This window comes from Mixophyes fleayi, chromosome 1 (genome assembly GCF_038048845.1).
Source record: "Mixophyes fleayi isolate aMixFle1 chromosome 1, aMixFle1.hap1, whole genome shotgun sequence".
Lineage (NCBI taxonomy): Eukaryota > Metazoa > Chordata > Amphibia > Anura > Limnodynastidae > Mixophyes > Mixophyes fleayi.
In genome coordinates, this window is record NC_134402.1 from 223,545,953 (window position 1) to 223,571,052 (window position 25,100).

Below are 25,100 nucleotides of genomic sequence, written 5' to 3' on the forward strand. Positions count from 1 at the left end.
CCCGGCAATGCCTGAATTTTTTGGAATCAAAATTGCAAGTCCTTGTGGAAGAGGTGATAACGGAGTTCCATTCGGGGCAAGAAGCTATCACCGGTTATGAGAGATCCCAGAAATGGGCACTAATAACGACAAAAATAAATCAACTTGAGATGCCAGCGTAAAACTGGAGAAGTTCAGAAACGGTACAAATCAAATGTTGTTCTAAGGGACTCTTTTGTTTGGATGACTGTAAACATATTGCTAGTTAGACGACTGTGAGCTTAACACATCCTTGTGTCTGAGTAAGTTATTGCTCTATCAAGGCCTTAGTTACACTACGAAATCCCCATGGTACTTTGACAAATAAACATGTTCAGTTTTCTACATTATCCACGCTTGACAAGCCACACACATTTCACTGTGTATTAGTTATGTAATTTAGTGTGTAAATAGCAAAAGGACACTATGGTTTTGGAATTTTTATATTAATCTGCCATTTAACGGCATATTCTTTGTCATTTGCCCAGATGGTCTGACTATAAACAGCGGCTTAAGGCCAAAATCCGCAAAGCACATGATCATGCCCGAGGAACTGGCGAGGGCCTTCCCCTGGACGGGGGATTAACATCATTAGAGGAACGTGCAAGCGTTGCCATAACTATGTGCGAAATAGTTGGGGTGGGCGATATAGATATGGGATCTACCCCACCCCTAGTAGGACAGCACTCTCCCCAGGTACATGATGAGTTTCATTATTTAATGTCTGTTAATGTTTGTGTTCGGAATCTGCACATGTGACAACTCTCAGGATGTGTCTTCTGTCAAACTTTAATGTCAAAATGTGTTTGCCTATCACATAGTAGGTAAAGAAATGTACACACTGACGAGAAATTGACTAAGTATGTTGGTCCATGTGAAAAATGAACCCACATATGTGCCTATGTGTGGTACCCCAAAGCCCTGTTGAACAGCACAGAGGAGTGCATAAACGCTTTTAAAACGCAGGGCTACAAAGGGTTAATTGTGCTCCTGAAAACTTGTGCCCAGGAGTGATTGACAGGAGGAGGATGAAGGCCCTGATTGGCTGGGGAAGTAACAGGAAGAGGATGTGCAGGAAGGAGGAGAGAGAGAGAGCAGCATGGTAGAAGGAACAAGGGGGAGGATGTGCAGCCGAGCAGAGAGAAGATAAGCTGCTGCCAGAACTGTGACATTGCCAGCAAAGCGGACGGAGAACAGCTGGGGACACGCAGCGGGGTGCCAAAGACAGTCTCCACTAACTGCAGAAACGTCTCAAGGTAAAACCCTAGCCTGCAGTGTACTGCACACACCCCAGTGTCAGAGGGAAGAGTGATGAGAGAATCTATCCAAAACTGACATTGCATTCTTGTACAAGGAAGGATCGTGAGAGCTTTTTTCCCCAGATCTACCTTTACACAGGCTGCAGGGAACAATTAAGACGGTCGTTTTAGCTATATCCTGTGTGTGTGCTGATATCTGGACATTAAACCCTGTTGCAGAGCACATGTGCTGATAGAGATTCATTGACTGTTGAGAGAACAGCGCCATCTTGTGGCTGAAATGAGCAACAGCCCTGCTTTCTACTATAATACTTAACCCTTGATGGAAACCTCTGCAGGACATTGGAACACTACCAAATTCCTGTGCACAGGTCAGCCCAGGACTGAGTGGAAAATATGGTAACGTTACCGGGGATAATATTGGTGCACCAAATGTTTTAGATGATGTTAATGTTATGTGATTTACCTAAGAATTGATTTATTAATATTGAAGGTGTGACATTCAGTGTTAGTGGTATCGCTGCAATTCAAGTTAACTCAGCAGTAGATGCTAAAAGTGGGGCGCCTGACCCATAGGGAATAGCACGGTACCCCAAACACCTGAATAAGAAGTAGCCCTCTAGTGGGCGCGGTAGTGACCGTAAGAGTCTTGATGGGTTATTATTGATGGTTTTTGCATCATCACCAGTCAGATATTGTTAACGTGAAAGTAGTAACTGCGATTATAAGTGTGCCTTATTAGACAATGTGCATTGAAGATGTTATCGTTATTCTGCCTTATACTCACCAGGTGTATGTCATATGTTAAATGCTATTGTGCTCTATGCTGATCAGACGCATTATTTTGTCATTACTATTGAACTGAAGGGGTCAGTGGCGCGGTGTCTTACCGAAACTATCCTTACCTCATTCTCAATAAACCCAAGTTGGTTGACCAATCCTTGTCCCTTTCATTGAAGTATTTATCTCCTGACCACCGTATATCCGAACAGAAAAGAACCTGACTTGTGTCTGGAGGACAAGGTAAGGGAAGGATTCCCATCAGTACTCGACCACCACATATGTCTGCTTTTCTGGACTGTCAAGGCCTGTTTGTTAGCAAATTCCATGAAAGCTTACACTTTACCAATGCTACATCACACGTGGGTAAAAATGATTACAAATAAAACCTTTAGCGTGACTGTTTGGATTTAATATCTTCTTTTTTCATTTTCTCTATATACAGGATGTGAACACCAGGCTGATCCTGAGGTGGAGGAGGAAGCTGCCCGTGATGTGGAGGAGCCTCAGAGGGATAAAGCTGAACTTGCGAGGGTGCAGGCACTCTCACTCACATCTCAAAGATTTGAAGACGCCACTGTATCACTGAACACTCACATTGCACAAATAGCAAGCACTCTACCCCGCATGGAGCACCAACTCACCACTATCAATAGCACACTCACCACTTTCATGAGCACATTCACCACCCAAATGGCTATTCTAATTCCACCATGTCTAATATAGCAACACTCCTGGGTGATCTCTTGCATGCCCACTCCCCACGCATCTCCAGCACATTACCTTCACCCATTACAGACTATTCATTCCCCAGCCCCCAACACCAGTCATCTGTTCCCTCCTCCCTCCCTGGCCTGACTATTGCCTCCCCCCTCCTTGCCCCGACCCTAGGCCATCTTTTTTCTATGACCCTTGCACATGCTCTTACCACCCCCTTGTCCTGCTCCCTTCCACCCCCCTTGTCCTGCCCCCTTCCACCCCCCTTGTCCTGCCCCCTTCCACCCACCTTGTCCAGGCCCCTGCCACCCCCCTTGTCCTGCCCCCTTCCACCCCCCCTGGCCATGACCCTGCACCTTCACAGCGTCGGACACATTCTGTTCCCCTTGTGAGTTTGGATGCTTCCTCTGACTCCTCCACATCACGGGTAACCAGAAGTCAGAGCCGGTGTGCTGATGTATCGGTACCATATAAGAAGCCCCAAAAAAATTTGTTTTTTATTTTCCTTTTATTTAATCTATTATATAAAATTTTGTTATTTTTGTAAAAGAAATTTGATAATACTACCAAAACTATGTGGCGGTAATTTTGTGATTGCATATTTTATTATGGATGTAAAAAAATCTAGACTTTTTAAGAAGTCTAAGAACATTGTTATCTCAGAACACTGAGTCTACATTCCTTAATTTCATTTTTGCTACGTGTCTTACAAGACATTTATGTGTCAAACGGTATGTTTAAATCTAGCTAAAATGTCATCTTATGTCTATCTTCAAATTTCAGTCTTTGACCACTAACTATTTAGTGGTGTCTTACATGACAAAGCAGCCATGCATGACATTAATTTCTCCATAGTCAACACATTGCTAAATATTGTATGTAAACATGGCTTGGATCTGCAGATTAAAGTTCTAAATGTCAGCACACATGCACATCACTAATCAGGTTTTTAAATCTCTAAAATTTAAACTAGCGTCATGTGAATGGCAGCCATAATAGGTGCATTTTTTACATATCTCATACTGGGTAATGGCTTCCAAAAGCAGACATAGTTTACCCCAGTTGCAGTTTCTCTTGGTTTGTGTGAATAAATGGTGCCTAGTAAAGCATTTAACACCTACAGTGTTCCTTGCTAGGTATGGAAATACCTCCAGCCAAGGATATTTGCCTATTTTAATGTTTAATGTTACCTCTTAATAATGTGACACAAATCACAGGTTCAAATGCAACTAATGGACTAGTTTAATCCATTCTAGGTATGTACCAAGGTCATGATTCTTAACTTCAAATATGTACCGGTATGAATATGGGCACATTTACAATATATACGAAGCCATTAGCCTTTTATAATAGTGCTAATGCACAGTGGCTGGCACACCGCCAGTGCTTCACCAAACCACTTAGATCAATGGTCATTCCTGTCTTTATTGCAATAGGCACATATTTTTTATAAGAACCTAAGGCTGTAGTGTTGTGTGAGCTGTTTGCCGTGTGTCTGGATAATAATGTTTTGTAATATAATACACGGAGGATTGGTAATTATTACCACGGCCGAAGAACCACACCCTGTTATCCTAGTAAGTAGACAACACATTATCTACTTCGACTAGTGATGGATGTCCAAGAGCTCATTTGTCTCAATAACTGAACTATCCGGTAGTGATGTAATAAATCACAATGGTCTGAGACTGCCCCACCAGACAAAATATATCCAAAACGTCAGTCTGTATGGGTTTTTGACCGATTCTGGCCATTGTGTTTGTTTGGTTCTGAACACTTGCATGTATACACTTTTTTAGAGCCCAGGTCAGTAGGCTGAAGCTCCCCTACAGTAGGTGCTTTAAGTTAAGCTAGGTCTTGGTAATTGAAATTAGGGACAACCCCAACAAACTTTTTTTATGCATGTTTTTAATGTTTGATAATACACAGACAGTTACCCATTTAGCGGAAGGCTAAACTATGAAACTATAAACTATGAAGCCTCACAATACCATTAATACATTATCTACATTATCACCCAGACATTAAACATTCAAAGGACTATTGTGTGCTAGGGCAGACACTCTAGGATGAGATGGGGACCCAAAGAACATCTTACATGGGGCCTGAATAATAAAGGGACTTAAGTTTTTAAATAAAGGTTCTTGGCCAAAACCATGTTACAGTGCAAATGAGTGCAAATGAGTAATCGGTTTTGCACATAAGTTACATACTGACTGTTTTATCATGTAGCACACAAATAGCAACTTTTTCTTTTCAGTGTACAAATAAGGTATCAAGTATTTGTGTGCCTCATGAAAAAAGAGTCAGTATTTAACTTATGTTAGAGTAATGTGATGTGTAACACTTTGAAAGTACTGGTGATTTCCTTACATTTGCTATCATGTTGAAACAGGCATTGTTGTTACTATGCCACAAAGTATCCCTAAAGATTGTTTTACACCCTAAAGATTGTTTTACACACACACACACACACACACACACACACACACACACACACACACACACACACACACACTCTGACAGCTCTGACTCGAAGATTAGCCCATCCTGATTGTGGCTTAATTTGGAGGCTTGGCCCTTTCAGAGGCAATGTAAATGGTATTGCCAAGCAATGACACATTTTTATACCACAATCCAATCTCAAATTTGTACACTAGCTATTTGAAACACACATTGTGAAAGGCACAAAACATGTCCAGTGTGTGCTGGCTAACAATGTGTGTATTAATACACATTTTAATTGCACAAAAAAGGAGTATCTGTGTGGGCCTGGAATGGAACATTGCATGGCTGGACCAATGAACAATAAAAGTAATGTTTAACATATCTCAAATTAGAGATGAGCGCACTCGGATTTCCTGAATCCGAGCCCACCCGAACGTTGCCGATCCGAGTCGGATCCGAGACAGATCTGGGTATTGGCGCCAAATGAAAAATTGAAAACGAGGCTCGGAGTCATAATCCCGCTGTCGGATCTCGCGATACTCGGATCCTATAAATTCCCCGCTAGTCGCCGCCATCTTCACTCGGGCATTGATCAGGGTAGAGGGAGGGTGTGTTAGGTGGTCCTCTGTTCTGGTAGATCTCGTGCTGTGCTGTTTAGTTCTGTGCTGTGCTGTGCTGTGTTCTGCAGTATCAGTCCAGTGGTGCTGTGTTCTGTGCTCTGTCAATTTTGAGTTCAGTGGTGCTGCTGGGTCCTGTGTGCTGTGTCCTGTTCAGTCCCGTGGTCCTGTGTCCCGTGCTCTGTGCTTCTAAGGGCATAGTTATTTCCCCAATATTCCCAAGTGTTTAAAAAATTAAAAAAAAGTTAATAAAAAAAATATACAAAAAACTAATTAAATTTTTTTTTAATTACCACAAAATTTGCCAAACCAATCCTGCAGTATAAGCCCATTGGTACTGCAATATTACCAAGTTCACACATTCAGCAGTAAAAGTCCAGTGGTACTGCTGCAATATTACAACGTTCACACATTCTGCAGTATCAGTCCAGTGGTGCTGTGTGCTGTGGTCTGTCAATTTTGAGTTCAGTGGTGCTGCTGGGTCCTGTGTGCTGTGTCCTGTTCAGTCCAGTGGTGCTGTGTCCTGTGGTCTGTGCATCTAAGGGCATAGTTATTTCCCCAATATTCCCATGTGTTTAAAAAAAATTAAAAAAAAGTTAATAAAAAAAATATACAAAAAACTAATTACATTTTTTTTTAATTACAACAAAATTTGCCAAACCAATCCTGCAGTATAAGCCCATTGGTACTGCAATATTACCAAGTTCACACATTCAGCAGTAAAAGTCCAGTGGTACTGCTGCAATATTACAACGTTCACACATTCTGCAGTATCAGTCCAGTGGTGCTGTGTGCTGTGGTCTGTCAATTTTGAGTTCAGTGGTGCTGCTGGGTCCTGTGTGCTGTGTCCTGTTTAGTCCAGTGGTCCTGTGTCCTGTGCTCTGTGCTTCTAAGGGCATAGTTATTTCCCCAATATTCCCAAGTGTTTAAAAAATTAAAAAAAAGTTATAAAAAAAAATACAAAAAAATAATTAAAAAAAAAATTAATTACAACAAAATTTGCAAAACCAATCCTGCAGTATAAGCCCATTGGTACTGCAATATTACCAAGTTAACACATTCTGCAGTATCTTGTGCTACATATAATGGAGAGCAAAAATTTGGAGGATAAAGTAGGGAAAGATCAAGACCCACTTCCTCCTAATGCTGAAGCTGCTGCCACTAGTCATGACATAGACGATGAAATGCCATCAACGTCGTCTTCCAAGCCCGATGCCCAATCTCCTAGTACAGGGCATGTAAAATCCAAAAAGCCCAAGTTCTCAAAAAATAGCAAAAAGAGAAACTTAAAATCATCTGAGGAGAAACGTAAAGTTGGCAATATGCCATTTACGACACGTAGTGGCAAGGAACGGCTTAGGCCCTGGCCCGTGTTCATGACTAGTGGTCCAGCTTCACCCAAGGATCTTAGCCCTCCTCCTCCTCCCCCCCTACAAAAAATTGAAGAGAGTTATGCTGTCAGCAACAAAACAGCAAACAACTCTGCCTTCTAAAGAGAAATTATCACAAATCCCCAAGGCGAGTCCAAGGGTGTTGGTGGTTGTCAAGCCTGACCTTCCCATCACTGTACGGGAAGAGGTGGCTCGGGAGGAGGCTATTGATGATGTAGCTGGCGCTGTGGAGGAACTTGATAATGAGGATGGTGATGTGGTTATTGTAAATGAGGCACCAGGGGGGGGAAACAGCTGATGTCCATGGGATGAAAAAGCCCATCGTCATGCCTGGTCAGAAGACCAAAAAATGCACCTCTTCGTTCTGGAGTTATTTTTATCCAAATCCGGACAACCAATGTATGGCCATATGTAGCTTATGTAAAGCTCAAATAAGCAGGGGTAAGGATCTTGCCCACCTAGGGACATCCTCCCTTATACGTCACCTGAATAACCTTCATAGTTCAGTAGTTAGTTCAGGAACTGGGGCTAGGATTGTCATCGGTACAGGGACACCTAAATCCCGTGGTCCAGTTGGATACACACCAGCAACACCCTCCTAGTCAACTTACTCCACAATCTCCATCAGATTCAGTCCTGCAGCCCAAGTCAGCAGCCAGACTGAGTCCTCTCCAATACGGGATTCATCCGAGGAATCCTGCAGCGGTACGCCTACTACTGCCACTGCTGCTGTTGCTGCTGTTAGTCGGTCATCTTCCCAGAGGGGAAGTCGTAAGATCGCTAAGTCTTTCACAAAACAATTGACCGTCCAACAGTCGTTTGCCATGACCACAAAATACGATAGTAGTCAACCTATTGCAAAGCGTATAACTGCGGCTGTAACTGCAATGTTGGTGTTAGACGTGCGCCCGGTGTCTGCCATCAGTGGAGTGGGATTTAGAGGGTTGATGGAGGTATTGTGTCCCCGGTACCAAATCCCGTCATGATTCCACTTCACTAGGCAGGCGATACCAAAAATGTACAGAGAAGTACGATCAAGTGTCCTCAGTGCTCTAAAAAATGCGGTTGTTCCCACTGTCCACTTAACCACGGACATGTGGACAAGTGGTTCTGGGCAATTGAAGGACTATATGACTGTGACAGCCCACTGGGTAGATGCATCCCCTTCCGCAGCAACAGCAACAGCTGCATCAGTAGCAGCATCTACAAAATGGCTGCTCGTGCAAAGGCAGGCAACATTGTGTATTACAGGCTTTAATAAGAGGCACAACGCTGACAACATATTAGAGAAACTGAGGGAAATTATCTCCCAGTGGCTTACCCCACTTAGACTCTCATGGGGATTTGTGGTGTCAGACAATGCCAGTAACATTGTGCGGGCATTAAATATGGGCAATTTCCAGCACGTCCCATGTTTTGCCCCCACCATTAATTTGGTGGTGCAGCATTACCTCAAGAGTGACAGGGGTGTGCAGGAGATGCTTGCGGTGGCGCGCAAAATTGCTGGACACTTTTGGCATTCAGCCAGTGCCTACCGCAGACTAGAAGCACATCAAAAAAGCATGAACCTGCCCTGCCATCACCTCAAACAAGAGGTTGTGATGCGCTGGAACTCCACCCTCTATATGCTGCAGAGGATGGAGGAGCAGCAAAAGGCCATTCAGGCCTACACAGCCACCTACGACATAGGCAAAGTAGTGGGGATGCACCTGAGTCAAGCGCAGTGGAGACTGATTTCCGTGTTGTGCAAGGTTCTCCAGCCGTTTGAACTTGCCACACGAGAAGTCAGTTCCGACACTGCCAGCTTGAGTCAGGTCATTCCCCTGATCAGGCTGTTGCAGAAGCAGCTGGAGAAAGTGAGGGAGGAGCTGGTAAACCATTGCGATTACACCAAGCATGTAGCTCTTGTGGATGTAGCCCTTCGTACGCTTTGCCAGGATCCGAGGGTGGTCACTCTTTTAAAGTCAGAGGAATACATTCTGGCCTCCGTGCTCGATCCTCGGTTTAAAGCGTATGTTGTGTCTCTGTTTCCGGCGGACACAAGTCTACAGCGGTGCAAAGACCTTCTGGTCAGGAGATTGTCCTCTGAAGAGGACCGTGACATGCCAACAGCTCCACCCTCATTTTCTTCCACATCTATGGCTGCGAGGAAAAAGCTCAGTTTTCCTAAAAGAGCCGCTGGCGGGGATGCTGATAACATCTGGTCCGGACTGAAGGACCTGCCAACCATTGCAGACATGTCTACTGTCGCTGCATTGGATGCTGTCACAATTGAAAAAATGGTGGAGGATTATTTTGCTGACACCATCCAAATAGACATGTCAGACAGTCCATATTGTTACTGGCAGGAAAAAAAAGGCAGTTTGGAAGCCCTTGTACAAACTGGCTCTATTTTACCTGAGTTGTCCCCCCTCCAGTGTGTACTCGGAAAGAGTTTTTAGTGCAGCGGGGAACCTGGTCAGTGAGCGGCGAAGGAGGTTGCTTCCTCACAACATTGAAAAAATGATGTTTCTAAAAATGAATAATCAATTCCTCAATGAAGTACAACACTGCCCTCCAGATAGTACAGAGGGACCTGTGGTTGTGGAGTCCAGCGGGGACGAATTGATAATGTGTGAGGAGGAGGAAGTACACACTGTAGGGGGAGAGGAATCAGAGGTTGAGGATGAGGACGACATCTTTTCTCAGTAGAGCCTGTTTAGTTTGTACAGGGAGAGATGCATTGTTTTTTTGGTGTGGGGGCCCAAACAAACCAATCATTTCAGCCACAGTTGTTTGGTAGGCCCTGTCGCTGAAATGATTGGTTTGTTAAAGTGTGCATGTCCTATTTCAACAACATAAGGGTGGGTGGGAGGTCCCAAGGACAATTCCCTCTTGCAACTCTTTTTTGGCATTATGTGACCATTCAACAGTCGTTTGCCATGTTCAAAAAGTAAAAGAAAATGTCAACAAATTCAAGAGATTAAACCAAAAGTTAAATGCCCTGTCATTATTTAAAACAAGAGGTATTGACGTGCTAGAATTAGTATAGTGTTAATATGTTATAAACACTACACTTGGAACTTGGAGGAGGTATTGTGGCCCCGGTACCAAATTTAGTATCGGGGCCACCCCACTACGCAGTCCAGATTTTTTTTGGGGGGAATTCAGAGCCGTGGAGGGTTTTTTATTAATTATATTGTGGTGACCACTCCTCTACGCAGTCCAGATACATTTATTGGTGCGATTCATACAAGTTCAGGGTTTTTAATTTATATTGTGGTGACCACTCCTCTACGCAGTCCAGATACATTTATTGGTGCGATTCATACAAGTTCAGGGTTTTTAATTTATATTGTGGTGACCACTCCTCTACGCAGTCCAGGTACATTATTCAGTGCGATTCAGACCAGTTGATGGTTTTCTTATTATATTGTGGTGACCACTCCTCTACGCAGTCCAGATACATTTATTGGTACGATTCATACAAGTTCAGGGTTTTTAATTTATATTGTAGTGACCACTCCTCTACGCAGTCCAGGTACATTATTCAGTGCGATTCAGACTAGTTGATGGTTTTCTTATTATATTGTGGTGACCACTCCTCTACGCAGTCCAGATACATTTATTGGTGCGATTCATACAAGTTCAGGGTTTTTAATTTATATTGTGGTGACCACTCCTCTACGCAGTCCAGGTACATTATTCGGTGCGATTCAGACCAGTTGATGGTTTTCTTATTATATTGTGGTGACCACTCCTCTACGCAGTCCAGATACATTTATTGATGCGAATCATACAAGTTCAGGGTTTTTAAATTATATTGTGGTGACCACTCCTCTATGCAGTCCAGATACATTTATTGGTGCGATTCATACAAGTTCAGGGTTTTTAATTTATATTGCGGTGACCACTCCTCTACGCAGTCCAGGTACATTATTCAGTGCGATTCAGACCAGTTGATGGTTTTCTTATTATATTGTGGTGACCACTCCTCTCCGCAGTCCAGATACATTTATTGGTGCGATTCATACAAGTTCAGGGTTTTTAATTTATATTGTGGTGACCACTCCTCTACGCAGTCCAGGTACATTATTCAGTGCGATTCAGACCAGTTGATGGTTTTCTTATTATGTTGTGGTGACCACTCCTCTACGCAGTCCAGATACATTTATTGGTGCGATTCATACAAGTTCAGGGTTTTTAATTTATATTGTGGTGACCACTCCACTACGCAGTCCAGATACATTTATTGGTGCGATTCATACAAGTTCAGGGTTTTTAATTTATATTGTGGTGACCACTCCTCTACGCAGTCCAGGTACATTATTCGGTGCGATTCAGACCAGTTGATGGTTTTCTTATTATATTGTGGTGACCACTCCTCTACGCAGTCCAGATACATTTATTGGTGCGAATCATACAAGTTCAGGGTTTTTAATTTATATTGTGGTGACCACTCCTCTACGCAGTCCAGGTACATTATTCAGTGCGATTCAGACCAGTTGATGGTTTTCTTATTATGTTGTGGTGACCACTCCTCTACGCAGTCCAGATACATTTATTGGTGCGATTCGTACAAGTTCAGGGTTTTTAATTTATATTGTGGTGACCACTCCTCTACGCAGTCCAGATACATTTATTGGTGCGAATCATACAAGTTCAGGTTTTTTAAATTATATTGTGGTGACCACTCCTCTACGCAGTCCAGGTACATTTATTGGCGCGAATCATACAAGTTCAGGGTTTTTAAATTATATTGTGGTGACCACTCCTCTACGCAGTCCAGGTACATTTATTGGCGCGAATCATACAAGTTCAGGTTTTTTAAATTATATTGTGGTGACCACTCCTCTACGCAGTCCAGGTACATGTTTTGGTGCGATTAAGACCAGTTGATGGTTTTCTTATTATATTGTGGGGACCACTCCACTACGCAGTCCAGAAAGATACCTCGTTGCAACGTTTTGGACTAATAACTATATTGTGAGGTGTTCAGAATACACTGTAAATTAGTGGAAATGCTTGTTATTGAATGTTATTGAGGTTAATAATAGCGTAGGAGTGAAAATAAGCCCAAAAACTTGATTTGTTAACTTTTTATGCTTTTTTCAAAAAAAATCCGAATCCAAAACCTTAAATCCGAACCAAAACCTTTCGGCAGGTGTTTTGCGAAACAAATCCGAACCCAAAACATAGCGAAAATCCGAATCCAAAACACAAAACACGAGACACCAAAAGTCGCCTGTGCACATCCCTATCTCAAATAGCTTACAATAAAATAAACACTGAAAAGTGTGGATAGTGGTTTATCTGGTATCCCAAAGCTTGTTTTCAGGTATTGTGGACAAGGCCTTCAAAAGATGCACAACTAGCGTCTGAAACAAACGCGTTTACTTTGATTGTTTGTGTGGGCTTTGTGGTTGGCATTTGGGTGTGGACCAACTTGAAAACAAAGTGACAATTGGGGCAGAAGTCTATTTTGGCCCTGTTGTTTGGGAAAGGTCCAAAGCTTTGTAGTGTTTGAGGCAACTCTTTTAACATTTAAAGGACATTTTTGTGCTGAGTATATTTCTAAAGTAAGAGGTTTGTGTACACATACCATGTTGACCTTCAAGCAGAGAAATGACTTAAAATTGCCTAGTAAACAAGCAACCACACATACAAACCTTCTAACAAACCATAATGGCTATTAGTTTCAATCCACTCAAGAGAGTGGGTTTGTAGGCTACGGTGTTTCTGTGGCAAAGGACAAAATAACCACGCATGCATTCAATATATTCTACAAGTAGACATGTTCCAAAATGGGCCCAAAAGCACTATGTATGGATTGTTGTGTATGCCAAGAGGAAGCACTGCAGTATAGTAATCAGCAAATACTTCCTTGGGACAGATTGGTGACACTATTGCAGGCTAAGATTTATTTATTACATAGATGATTCCAAACTTGCTACAAAAAACATAGCGAATAAGTCAGTGGTCTGTGTGGCAAAGTTCCTTGGATGAAGAGCTGACTATCTTGCCAAAGTGAAGAAATACATAAGCAGGCTTGGAACATTGGAGAAATACTTCAACATGTAGGGAAACACGAAATGCACAACTCCAAAACGCAAACCAGCTTGGACTGTTTCACCACTTGGGCTGAGACATAGCAAAGAAGTCAGTGGTCTGTGTGTGGCAAAGTTCCTTGGATGAAGAGCTGACAATCTGGACAAAGTGAAGAAATACATAAGCAGGCTTGGAGCATTGGAGAAATACTTCAACATGTAGGGAAACACGAAATGCACAACTCCAAAATCCAGACCAACGTGCCCTGTTGAATGGGAAACAAACATTTACTAAAGCAATATTAGGTCACAACTAACTTTCATTTATGTACCTAGTTGATACATTGGTGCACTAGAAGGTGGCCACTGTATTATAATGTTCAAAAGGTCTGGTAAGGTTCTACACAGTATTCTCTAATACTGGCTTGTGTCTTTGAGCTATATCTTGGTTTCAGAGTCTTCTATTTGACAGGAAAGTAACCCCAAACCCATAAGTAACATACATAGCACATGGCCATACGTTGACTTAGCAGACCCACACATTTAATGCTTACAAACATCAATATTGTATGCAGCACACACACTTGCCAGTTACATTTTAGTGATGAAAACACTATAGATACTTACATTTGTCAACAGCCTTCACCATGGCCACATCCACCAACTCCAATGGAAAGTGCTATGGCACTGAGGCCAGCACAATAGGTCTGATGGATGAAACAGGCTGTATATATAAAAAACACAAAAAAAGTGTCTCAAATGTGCACTTCTCAACACTGTATGTGTTGCACAATAACATATAAACCTCACATGCCTCACTGACCAGTGTTAGGCTACAATTTCAATACAAATATTTGACATTAACACTTTGACACTAGGGGACATTTACATACTAGACCATTCTGCCCTTTAGTTAAATAGCTAATACAAGCAGCAAATGTGCAATGTTTGGACTGTTCAAAATGGACTCTACATTTCAACACAAGGACGTTGATGTAGGCACATTAGCAAGTAGTAGAAATCAAACACATTAAGGTCCATTTCACAAAAAACACTGACGTTAAACTTTGAGGTATTTAACGAGACATCCAACACACAATTTAAAAATAACTTACAGGTTGTCATGAATTTAACTATTAGGACACATGTAACATATTTCAGTAGCACACCAGCCTATGTATATTCCTATCCACATTTGGTCTGGTTCATACATTAGTGATTCATATTTTGAGTAAGCTTGGTCATTATTACAGCAGAGAGCATTGTTGTTTAAAATGAAACAGTACCAATAACTCTTTTACCTCAAAAATATCTCTCCACCACATACTGCCTGAAGTTGGACCCACGCACTGCTTCACGAGGGGGGTCTTCACGATCTTCCTCCTCCTCCTCCTCGTCCACCCCAGCAACCTTGTCCACGACCCTGGAGCCCCACTCTGGATGGCTATATTATGGAAAACCACACACAGAGCGATGATCTTACAAGCTTTCCTTGGCTCATACATGAGTGCACCACCAGAACGGTCCAGGCAGCGAAAACGCGTCTTTAAAACTCCAAATGCCTTTTCTATGACCGATCTGGTAGCCACATGAGCCGAGTTATATGCCTCTTTCTTCTCTGTGTGTGGGTTCAAGATCGGAGTGAGGAGTCAAGAGCAGGAAGAATACGTATTGTCTCCTATGTAGGATGAGAGGAAAGACATAAGAAACTAGAGATGGTCACTGACCCCCGAGTTTTGGTTTTGGATTCGGTTTTGGATCTGGATTACCGTCGTGTTTTGGTTTTGGTTTTGGTTTTGCAAAACCGCCATTGCGTGTTTTGGTTTTGGTTTTGGTCTTGTTTGGTTTTGTTTTGCTATTTTGTTGGAAAATCCATGTTTTTGTGCCTAAAATAACCCAATTTAGTGCTCCAACTGTTTTAGAGATAAGTAATCTAATTGTTGAGGTAATAAATCATCCAAAAAAACAGTTTAATTCTTCGTTGGTAGGCCTTCATTTATTCTACACACAAAACAGATTGTCTTCCTCTCCATCTATGCATATTGGCAATGCAGCCATCGTCTTTGGATGTATATTACACCCTACACTTATAGTTAAATATGTAAAGAAATGGAAAAAGACAGTTTGCTTTCTGTCTCTATAGGCCCCCCTCCACTTTTTTAAAAAAACAAAAAAATTCAGCCATTATAGACTGTACAATATTAATTGACATGGAGATAGCCAGTTTGGTTTCTGTCTCTCCAAGCCCCCCTCCACTTGTATAAAATACCAAAAAATCCAGCCGTTATAGACTGTACAATATTAATTGACATGGAGAAAGCCAGTTTGGTTTCTGTCTCTCTAGGCCCCCTCCACTTGTATAAAATACTAATAAATTCAGCCGTTATATACTGTACAATAAAAATTGAAATGGACAAAGGCAGTTTGGTATCTGTCTGCATTAGATCCTCTCTCCACTAGGAGTAAAATAGAAAACTATTCAGCCGTTATATAATCTAGAATATAAATAGAAATTGAGAAAGGCAATTTGGTATCTGTCTGCATCATAATCATCAACATCATCATTAGCGCTCTCGTCGCCTACACAAATCTTCCCCTCATCCTCTTCTAATTCCAAAGTGGCATCCTCAATTTGGGTATCACCGGCTACACTCGGGCTATTAAGGCACACATCAGCAGAATGCTCACGATTAGACATCCCACTGTTGGATGGACTCTCTACAGGGATTGTTGTCATTTGTGAATCAGAGCAAACATTCTCCTCTAATGCCTTACTGTTATCTTGCAGCTCGGCTTTGACGCGTAACAGTAGTTGTGCACCAATTGTAGGCTGGGTAACTTTTTGGGATCTGCCACTAATAGCCAAAGGTGAAGGCCTCATTCTCTCTTTGCCACTGCGTGTGTAGAATGGCATGCTTGCAATTTTTTTTTTATCGTCACTTAACTTTTGCTCAGTTACACTTCTTTTTCGCTTCAATACAGCAAAAAATTTTTTGTTTTTTGTTTTTTGCACTAATTTGGAAACACTCTGTTGTTTGACATCGCCTTGGCCAGATGACGTACTGGGAACACTAACATCAGGACTGGTGACAGAACCTGGTTGCTCATTCTGATCATATGTGGACTGCTTTGAATCCATTCTGAGCGCAAACCACTGGGGAGTGCTAAAAATTAGTTGGTAGATACTGCTGACAGATATGACTTTTGACAGCCAGAAATATTTATGCACAAATATGGGGGACACCCCAAAAGCACTGAGGAGTGCTAAAAATTATTTGGTAGATATTGCTGACAGATATGACTTTTGACAGCCAGAAATATTTATGCACAATTATGGGGGACACCCCAAAAGCACAGAGGAGTGCTAAAAATTATTTGGCAGATACTTCTGACAGATATGACTTTTGACAGCCAGAAATATTAATGCACAATTAGGGAGGACACCCCAAAAGCACTGAGGAGTGCTAAAAATTATTTAGTAGATACTGCTGACAGATATGACTTTTGACAGCCAGAAATATTAATGCACAATTAGGGAGGACACCCTAAAAGCACTGAGGAGTGCTAAAAATTATTAAGCAGATACTGCTGACAGATATGACTTTTGACAGCCAGAAATATTAATGCACAATTAGGGAGGACACCCCAAAAGCACTGAGGAGTGCTAAAAATTATTTAGTAGATACTGCTGACAGATATGACTTTTGACAGCCAGAAATATTAATGCACAATTAGGGAGGACACCACAAAAGCACTGAGGAGTGCTAAAAATTATTTGGTAGATACTGCTGACAGATATGACTTTTGACAGCCAGAAATATTTATGCACAATTAGCGCTGGGGAGTGCCAAATATTAAGAAAAAATAATAAACCTCTATCCTCCTCTCTGCACTAGCGATTTTGGTTAGAGCAATTGCAAGAACAATATTGTATTCTCTGTCCCTGCTCTAATCAGCCTATGACTACACCCTGCTCTCTCGCTCTGTCAAATGGCGATGGATTGCTGTGGAGGCGTGTATTTATAAAGTTGAAGTATCGCGAGAACCGAGCCCCGAGATCCGACGATGTCACGATGACGTTCGGCCTCGATTTGGATTCGGAACGGGCGGGAGAGTACCGAGCTGCTCAGCTCGGTACTCGGATACCCAAAGTTCGGGTGGGTTCGGTTCTCGGAGAACCGGACCCGCCCATCTCTATTAGAAACAAACATTAATACAATTTAAGAGTAAGATTAGACCAGCATCAATATCCAAACAGACTAAAATATGGCTCATAGCTTATCTCTATACTAAATATTCCGTTCCGCTCACTCAAATTTCACCAAGTTCAGGACTCACCGTTTTTGAACATGGATTCACTTTAGATGCCCAGACAACAGGTACTCACATGACTCCTCTCTCTCTCTCTCTCTCTCTCTCTCTGCTGACAAGCTGCTGATAAAACACTTCCCATGTTGAGGGCAATAATGTACCTTTCTTCCTAAGTCTCTTCAAGTGGATGAAGCAAGCTCTCAGTGACTCGGTGACTTCCCTCACTCACCCAGTTACTCCTCTTTCTCTAGGTTCCAGGATATGCTCCATTCACCTTCAGCGGCCGCCTCTCGCTCCAATAGAGCTGTTGCTTTATGGAATCACCTTTTTCTCTCCTGAGGGCAACCTGCCCTTTTCTCCAGTGCCAATTGCTGAATCACCGCTGCCTTGCCGGCTCCTGTGTCTCCAGAAATGGTGGGTGCTACACAGGTATTATACTTTTATGCATAATAATTTGCCCAGTACTAGTGATAGATATACAATGCAGAGAGCATCCTTATGACTGATATATAATACAGAGAACATCATAGTTATTGCCATACAATACAGAGATCATTCTAGTGACCAATATACAATCCAGAAAGCATTCTAATGGCCGATATATGATATCTATGAAGTCTGGATCAGCACTGCTGTCAGGATTCATAGCATGAACTCCAGAGAGATTGATAGTGTAAACCAAAAATTTCTTTATTAGGCAGAGCTTCACAGCCAAAGAATGGTGCAGTAAATGATAAACGGCAACGCATTCAAGGTAGTAGATACAAACAGCATGACTGGCAATATGGCTGAATAACTCAGAAAGTCGCAAATAGTGAAACAGTTCGTAGAGGCAGTACAGAGTAGCCGGATACCAGACCTAGCTCAGATGCTGGAGAAGCAGAGAAGGCTGAAGACACAGGACGTACCACGGTGTCAGGATACCTGGTTTTACTCAGGAGGCACAAGGCACGAGGTACCGGAAGAACCACAATAGTCAGGACTCGAGGCTTTGCCAGTAGGCGCGAGGCACTGAATCGATCCCCGAGTTTCAAAGTAGAGAAGACTCAAAGAAGCCAAGGGGTCAGGAGAGCCACAAAGGGACCAGGGAATGTGCTGGACTGTAGTCAAGAATGGAGCCACGGTCTGGGTCAGAAAATAATCAAGGTTCAATACCAGGAAGTCAAACTGAAACAGGGGACAGGGGACAGGACACTCTGAAGAATCAAAAGCAGCAGGCAAGACAACAATAAACTCCCACAGATTACTGGGAGAGGCAGTCTTATAAAAGCAATGAACAGATGTGGGTGCTGATTGGGAAAGGAGTAACACCTGCTAGTGAGGTGGAATGTACAATGGTGGGACAGCAGCACCTCAAAAGGGATTGCCTAATGGGGCAATCCCTTATGTGATTCAACAGCAGCAGTCACAGTGTGAGTTAGGGGTGGAGTGCAGGGCCTGGCACTGAGCCGTAGACAGGCAGTGTGGCACTGAGTTGAGATCAGTAGGCAGCTGTGTCTGGGAAGAGTGGATCTCAAGGATCTGGTAAATAACCAGTGATCTACAAGTGCACTTGTGCACTGCATCTGATCACTCATATCCATGTTGCCTTTGTATCCCAGTTTTCCCCTTACTGATTACAGAGGAGGTGATGGAATAAAAGAGTTGTGAACTGGGTAACTGGCTGACACATTCATCAGACAGACAGTCAGAGCACCTAAGCACTGCACGTCAAAGGTGTAGTTATATATTTATGTTATATTATATTTATAGTACTCCCGATTCTGTTAGTGCTGTTTAACAATGTTCTCATTTTTGCTCTGTTAAGTGTCATCTGTCACCATGGTAATTTACTATAAAAGTCATGTCGGGACAGCGCATCTGATGATTCTTTTTTGTAATGAAGACTCTGGGATCTGACCCAGAGTTTTTACTACACATGCACGACATAGGGTCACACACATGCAATTGCATTTAAAAGCTCAGGGGAAAGCAAGAAGGCTGAGGGGTCTGAAGATCCCTGTCCTCTCCCCATAGGTTTGACTGGCCAAAGTCATCTTCAGGTGGCATTAGCCATCAGCGTAAAGCTCTGAAAATCTAAGCTTTTCAGAGTTTATAAATTTGGCCCATTGAGTGTTATAGGGACTTAAATTAGTGTTTTACTTAACAGTGCCTAAACCTTGTGGAAAAGCCATTTCCGTATGGTTTAGGGCTTGATACATAGGCCCCAAAATGAGGAGGGGGTATGTTAATATCAGTCCTTAAAAACTGACAGCACTTAAAACTGTGTGATATTTTTTTTTTATATATATTTCAATGTTACCTGATTTTGTGTCAAATAGTATGTGACTGTGTTATAAAGCATGGCATAATTGGGTTTGGCAACATTGCCAGATTTAAGATGATGGGTTGGGGAGAGACACACTCCTTGGGAGGTGCAAGACACGTCTCTTCTGCAGCTAACTGTTATGTGTTTACCTTTATTCATCTTTGAAATGCTGGAGGGTATGTTTGTTTATTTGCTGGAGCTTAATACAGTATCATACTGTATCCATTATTACAGCTTGATGACATCTAGTGGCAAAAAAACGGTACTGCATATAACATATTTAATCGTGACAAAACACAGGGCAAAGCCATGAATTTCATGAATTGCAGCATGACACGTCTGGTCATTTTAATGTTTGCTACAACTGTAGGACAAAAATTTCATGTTCGAAACATATTGTTTTTGTTTTTGCATATTTATTATTGTAATTAATTTGCTGTTGCGACTAGTACCAATTACAAAATGACAAAGGGTTTACTATATTATAAGAATTTGTGGAGGCAAAAGAAGAGCTCTGTTAAGATATTTTCAATTTTAGCTTGGATTAGGTCTAAGTCTAGGGTTAAAATTTTTATATAATACCCCTTAAATTGTCACTATTGGTTTGTAATATAATGATATTTTAATTAATCTATTTTCTTATTTTACTTGTGTCTTTACTGAAAAAAAATATTACTGGTGGGATCTCATTATTTTTTTTTTTAAAAACTCTTTATTTGAAGAGGAAACAACAGGAACAGTACAGATAACATTTTGGACAAGAAAAATCTTAATAATCAAAGTGTTTCCTTTGAGTTTTATCTTTTATATCGGTGGGGGAAAGAGAAGGGAAGGGAGGGTGGGGGGTAGAAAGGCACAAATATTGTCAACAATATAGCTAATAAACCAATAGGCACGCAGACTTGGAACATTGCTAGGAAAAGCTAGGACACAAAGTTACAATGACTGCACGAGAGAGGGGTAGCATACAGACATTACTCACCATCCGCGCACCAAATCCACCCTGGGGGGTCCAGAGGCGGCCCAAGAGCTATGGTCCATCTGCAGGAGGAGGAGCCGTACTGGAAAGGCAGCTACGGCTTTCTAGAAAGTACCACGGGGCCCACACCTTATCAAAGTTATATGATTTATCATGAAGGTAGCACGTTATACTTTCCATGCTTGCGACATGTCCTATGTATGACCGTAACTCCTGCATAGAGGGAGCCCTAGGGTCTTTCCTGTGCTTTGCTATTAGGGATTTAGCGGCTGCCAGAAAATGGGAGATAAGCTTGTTAGAGGGCGCGTTCTCATCAGGTATAGGGCGAGAGAGAAGGAATGACCAGGGATCCTTAATTATCTGTTGTTCTGACACAGAGTTTATGAGTGTTTGAACCATGTTCCAGAAAGGAACTATGCGAGGGCAGGTCCACCATATGTGTAACATCGTACCTCTCTGGCCACATTCCCGCCAGCAGCTCGGAGTGGCCGTAGGAAACATTCGAGACAGCTTATCAGGAGTATAGTACCACCTATAGTACACTTTATAGGCAGTTTCCTTAATTAATGTAGAGTTCGAGCTCTTGGCAATCCCCTCCCTGACCTCCTCCTAGCATAAGTCGTCTGGGGGAGGACCCAAGTCATTTTCCCATTCCCGCTCATGTCGGCCTGGAGTATCAAAGGTATAATCTATGAGCCAATTATAGATCTGGGAGATCATCCCCTTAGTGAGAGGTGAATGTAAACACATGTACTCGAAGGAGGTCGGGGCCCGAAGAGCCTCCTGGGGGGGCAAAGACATGGTGTAGTGTCGAACCTGGAAGTACTCAAAAAAGAGCGGACGAAACGGTTCAAATTTATGTTCTGACATAGAAGCCCAAGTCCGAGACCCCCTGTAATCCCGCCTTTATCCAGTTTTTAAATTGCTGGGTTGAGTTGCCAGGAGGGAAGTGTGGGTTGCCCCAAAGGGGAGTCAGAGGTGAAATAGGGGAGGACAATTTATATTTGACCCGGCATGAGTCCCAGAGGGATAAGCAGAATTTAAGAGATTGAAGAGAGGAGGCCGCTGGTGGCCTATCTATATTAGCCAAACCCCAGAGTGATGCCATGGAGCGGACCCCAACATAGTGGGTCTCCAGGTCCACCCAGGCTATGGACTGATAAGGCACATAAGTTACCGCCACCTGGGTCAAGTGGGATGCCAAATAATAAAATTTAATGTCTGGAAATCCCCTGCCTCCCCGGGCCCTGGGCTTCTTAAGCACTGCTATCGAAATTCTAGGGGGCTTGGCACGCCATATGAACTTTAGAAAGGAGGAATGCAAATCCCTAAACACAGTCGGGAACCCTCACTGGAAGAGTCTGGAAAAGATACAGAAGTTTAGGGACCAAGTTCATCTTAATAGCAATAATCCCCCCTAGCCACGATATGATATAGCTCTTTCAAATCTCCAAGTCCTGTTTGATTTTTGACAGAAGGAAGGGGGGGGGGAAATTTTCTCGATACAATCTCTCATAGGACGAGGTGATATAAACTCCAAGATATTTGATCTTATTGACCTGCCAGCGTAGTGCAAAATTAGTCTGTAAACTGGACCTAAGGGAAGGGGAAGCGTGGAGGAGCATGGCCTCAGATTTAACAAAGTTAATTTTATAGCCAGACAGGAGGCCATATTCATCCATAAGTTTATATAGGGCGGGTAAAGACTCCTGAGGATTTGTCAGAGAAAGAAGTATGTCATCCGCGAAGAGAGATACCTTGAATTCCCGCGGTCCCACTGTCACACCTGAGATTGACGTCGACTGTCTGATCATCGCCGCCAAGGGTTCTATCACTAGAGCAAAAATTAAGGGCGAAAGGGGGCAGCCTCGTCCCGTTGGAGAGGGAAAGAGGGTCGGAAAGAGACCCATTAACAAGAACCCTAGCTGAGGGAGAGTTATAGAGGGCAGATACCCCGGTCAGGAATTCAGCTGTGAAGCCGTATGCCTTTAAAGCTAGGGTCATAAAATCCCAAGAGATTCGATCGAACGCCTTCTCGGCATCCAGTGAGAGCATCATGGCCGGGAGGCGCCTTTGGTTAATGATTTGAACAAGGTAAATCGCGCGGCGAGTATTATCCCTCGCCTGGCGACCCGGGATGAAACCCACTTGATCATAATGGATTAGACCCGGAAGGACTCCATTCAGACGGGTAGCCAGGATCTTTGCATATAACTTAATGTCGACATTGAGAAGGGAGATAGGACGGTAGCTTGCACATTCGCTAGGGTCTTTTCCCTCCTTATGTATAACTACAATACGTGCCTCTAACATTGATTTCGGGAAAGGTTCGCCATGTAAGACCGCATTGAACAGGGAGCGGAGGTGAGGAACCAAGGGCTGGGAAAATCTTTTATAGTAGGCTGCTGAAAAGCCATCAGGTCCTGGGGCCTTGGAGGTCTTTTGGGCCTTGATAACTGCCAGTATTTCCTCCGAAGTAATCTCCTCATTTAGTTGTTGGATTAGGCTGCTGGAAAGGGTAGGGAGGTTCGCTTGCCTCAAGAAAGCTGCTATTGTATCCGCAGGAGGGGCACTCGCGGGATTCAGAGCATCCAGTTTATACAGTGAAGAATAAAATTTCTGAAACTCTCACCCTATCTGGTTGGGACGGAAAATAGGTAAGCCGGAGGGAGACTTCAGGGCCATGACGTTGTTTTGAGATCTCTGGGCCCTCAGACGGGACGCTAGTATTTTGTCAGCTTTATCTCCCTTTTCGTAGAACGTCTGCCTCAGCCGTTTCAAGGCCGAGGCAGTGGATTCAGAGAGAAGGAGGTTCAGATCAGATCTCACCTTTAGAAGTTTGGTCAATACCTCTTCATTGGTGGAGAGTTTATGCTGTCTCTCCAGAGTCTGGAGTTGAATAGTTAGTAACGCACGGTTAGAGGTGGCCAGCTTCTTACGGCGCGAGGCCATGCTGATAAGGTGGCCTCGAACCACTGCCTTATGGGCTTCCCAGTGGGTATCTCATTATTTTTTTACATAGATAGGAAGTGGTGATCAATAGATCACCACTTCAGTAAATCAGTAGATCAGTAAACTTTGAGCTACAGTTAAAGTTAGGACTTTGGCATTGATTGGGGCAGAGGTTAATGTTAAGTCTATGGGTAAAGCTACTCTAATGTAGAAATTGCGGAATAAAAGGTTAGTTTTATTTTTTAAAGCTTTTTTTTTTACCCTGGAGCTCTTGTAATCACCTTGATTAAGCAATGATTTTATCATGACTACAAACTTTTAGGCCAAGTCATATTTACCCAATTATGAAAAAATAGACAGTTGGGATTGTGCCTGAGTAGAAGACAACCACAGTAGATACTACAAAGAAGAACTATGTATGCTCTATGCTTAGTATTCTAGTAAGTCTATTAGATATCTCCTCTGTCAGATAGCTACAGCAATCTTGCCATCTAATTAACTAGACGTAAAATGGCCAGGTCTGTTTTTCAGCATGATGTAAAGCCTAATTAAGTTTCAGGTAGAGACTGATTAAGGCAGTGGTTCCCAAACTTTTTCAGTTCGCGACACCCTTAGAATCTCCATTATTTTTTCAAGGCACCCCTCCAAAATAATTACCGAGCAGTACCGTTTTATAAGTAGTTGTGTCAAACTAACGTAATAAGTATTTAGGTCAGGACAGAAATACTTAGTATGTTGTTTGCAAAAAATAATACACATAAATCCAACGAAAAAGAATATTTTTATACATTTTTTTCAATCATATTTCTGTCAAAGAATAATTTACAGCTAATACTAAGAGGAATAAGATCAAACAAAATAAAACAACATGTACAAAAATCATCACACTGTGCCCCTTCACGATCACACTGTGCCCCTTCATCCTCACACTCTGTTCCCCCTTCATCCACACACTCTGTGCCCTCCTTCTTCCACACACTCTGTGCCCTCCTTCCTCCACACTCTCTGCCCCCTTCATCCACACACTCTGTGCCCCCTTCATCCACACACTCTCTGCCCTCCTTCATCCACTGTGCCCCCTACATCCACACACTCTGCCCCTATTCATCCTCACTCTGCCCCTCTTCATCCTCACTCTGCCTTCTTCATCCATAGTCTGCCCCTCTTCATCCTCACTCTGCCCCTCTTCATCTTTACTCTGCCCCTCTTCATCCTCACTCTGCCCCCTCCTTCATTCTTTTGCCCCCCATTGCTGTTCCGTATCACCATTTCCCCTCCCCTTTCTTTACTTACC